Genomic DNA, 2,897 nt, shown 5'->3' with positions numbered 1-2,897 from the left:
TTTGATGATGCCAATCGCAGTGAGATAGAGGGTTTAAATAGGACTCGATCGTGGAAAAAATAAGACCAACCTAATGCTGATCACTTGTCAGTTGCATCGGCCTCCAATGGCCATCGACACTTCGTACCAGTACAAAATTCATACACCGACCACCATTGGGTGGTTTTATCAACTCGGCAATGAAGATTGGATAGAGGTTCAAGAACCCTGTTGTGATCTTAATTTTTTTTAAAAAAAAATAAATTAAAATTGGTAATGAATTTATGGATTTTAATCCAAAAATGATCCAAGAGGGTCAAGATTTTACATAAAATGAAAGAGATGACCTATCAATCATCTTCCAGCTCAATCTGATTGCAGTTGGAATCAGTGAATGGTCGTGTGACAAGGGTGTCTTGACTGGTAGTCATCGGTAGCTATCAGCATCTGAAACATGGACAGAAATTAAAGTGTCCGATCGTCTCTTTCCTGCTTGGCCTGCTCATCCGCACACATTATTCCACAATCAAGCAGGTAATGCGCAACACGTCAGTGCTAACGTTTGCACGTACAGACTATCCCATGTATCCCGGATACTGACACTATACTCACCAAACCTACCACGTCATGGGTAGGTTGTTCCAAGAAGATCAATTAAAATATCCCAATAACGCGTGCGTACTCACGCGCGCACAAAATAAGCTGACATACATTTTTGTACGCACTAAAGAGATGACTCTAGCAGCATCCAAATAAATTTTAATTTAAATCCAATCAAATTCACATTGGACGGTAAAAATTTAACACCGATGATATGAATCATGATCTACGACGTCAAATTACATGTTTACAGCATAAAAATTATATGATTTGAAATTTTTTTATAAATACATTAAATGATCAAAAATTATATAGTATAGTGTTATTCAGGTTGTTCATTTTTGGACTATTTGATACATAAATTAGATGTCTCCGGATCATTCCATTTTTAGCGTGTAATTAGGTAATCTGAAGATAGCATAGCATGTGCAACAGCTCGAATATGAAGACAAGACAGACTTTTTTTTTTTTTTTTTTTGGCTAAGGAAGAAGACAAGACCTTCATCATCCAATTTTGATCCCCCTCATCTTTTACAGATAAGATAAGAGAGAGAGCACTTCTTCACCCATTCCATAATCGTCTTGTCCACCATGGAGACAATCTCCTACATCTCCCTGTTCCTTTCTCTTCTCATCCTCTTCATCAAACTCCTCTTCTTCTCCAAGAACAAGAAGAACCTTCCACCAAGCCCTCCCTCCCTCCCTCCCCTTCATCGGCCACCTCCATCTATTCAAGAAACCTCTCCACCTCACCCTCGCCCGCCTCTCCAACCTCTACGGTCCCATCCTCCGCCTCCGCTTCGGCTCCCGTCCAGTCCTCGTCATCTCCTCCCCTTCCCTCATCGACGAGTGCCTCTCTAAGAACGACATCACCTTCGCCAACCGTCCCCGCCTCCCCTCCTTGAAGCACATAAGTTACAACTACACCTCCCTCGGCGGCGCTAGCTATGGGCCCTACTGGCGCAACCTTCGCCGCATCACCACCATCGAGCTCCTCTCCACCCACCGCCTCCAGTCCTTAACCGACATCCGAGCCAACGAGGTCCAGGCCATGGTTCGACAGCTCTTCCGAGACTGGAAGGCCTCGTCGGCGGAAGGCTTTACGAAGGTGGAGCTCAAGTCAAGGCTGTTCGCACTATCCCTGAACGTCCTCACCAGGATGATCACAGGGAAGAGGTACTACGGGGAGGAGGAAGAGGAGGCCTCCGAGGAGGCGAGACGGTTCAGGGAGTTAGTAGAGGAAGGTTCCTCCTTGATCGGAGCATCAAATCTTAGTGACTTCCTGCCGGTGCTGAGGTGGGTTGATTACCAGGGAGTTAACAAGAGGTTGGTGACGGTGCAAAAAGGGAGGGATGAGTTCATGCAGAGACTGATAGATGAGCATAGGAGCAAAAGCAGGGAGGAAGGAGTGGAGAAAAAGACCATGATGGGTGTATTGTTATCGCTACAGAAGACGGATCCCGAGTACTACACCGATGAGATGATCAAATCTCTTGGCGTGGTAAGTTTTCCTGCCCTACCTACAAATCCATCCATTTCTGGTCTTTGTGGATCCAATTATATAAAATAGAGTGTTGGTCCAGTCCCATTCAGGAGGTGTCAGTATTTGCTGCGGGTATGGGACTATAAGAAACGATTTTTTGATTGGAATGGGATAAGAAGCGATTTTTTGTCGTTTTTGTGCAATTTGCCGGGTCCATTATTGCGGGAGGCCATGGCCACCACTCGATAGCATGAGTTGACGCGGCATGTGATCCCACATCCACCGCCATTTGTCAAATTATTTGTCATGTGGGTCAAAATTTTTTAATCATAATCTATTATAATTATAAGATAAAATTATAAAAATGCCCTCCGTTGTAAAGTGGCTTGGCCATATATCTCCGTTATAAAATATAATAATATGAAGATTATTAGATAACTAAAGTTTGGTAAAATTTCGCAACTGTCTTTCCTACTAACTTAACAAAGAGCTCTCATTTTGGATGCAAATTAGAAGAAAGATGAAGAAAAGCCGTATGGATAGAGTGCTTTGAGTTTTTAGAGGTTAATAGATGATAAAAAATTTATTGTATTGAGATCATTGTAAGTAAATGAATGATAAAGAATAAAATGATTTAAAATTTATATAAAAAAATGAATGATAAAAAATTGATTATTTTAAATTTATTAAAGTGAATGGATGATAGAAAATGGAGCAAATTGAGATTTATGCAGATGGATGAACAATAGAGGATAGAGCACTTTGAGATCTATGCCAGTTGTTGGTGCAGAATTCCGCCAAAGCCGGAGTTGCTGGAGTTAAGATGACCGCGGCC

General features: G+C 42.1%; 1 pseudogene; it reads left to right on the top strand.

Annotated features, from left to right (window-relative positions):
• Nucleotides 1–1,092: 1,092 nt before the first annotated feature.
• Nucleotides 1,093–2,270, top strand: LOC140855641 (isoflavone 2'-hydroxylase-like; annotated as a pseudogene).
• Nucleotides 2,271–2,897: the final 627 nt, after the last annotated feature.

The sequence above is a fragment of the Elaeis guineensis genome, chromosome 2 (genome assembly GCF_000442705.2).
Source record: "Elaeis guineensis isolate ETL-2024a chromosome 2, EG11, whole genome shotgun sequence".
NCBI classification, from domain to species: domain Eukaryota; kingdom Viridiplantae; phylum Streptophyta; class Magnoliopsida; order Arecales; family Arecaceae; genus Elaeis; species Elaeis guineensis.
Note: the sequence above shows the minus strand (reverse complement) of the source record. Positions and strands in the feature narration are given on the sequence as shown.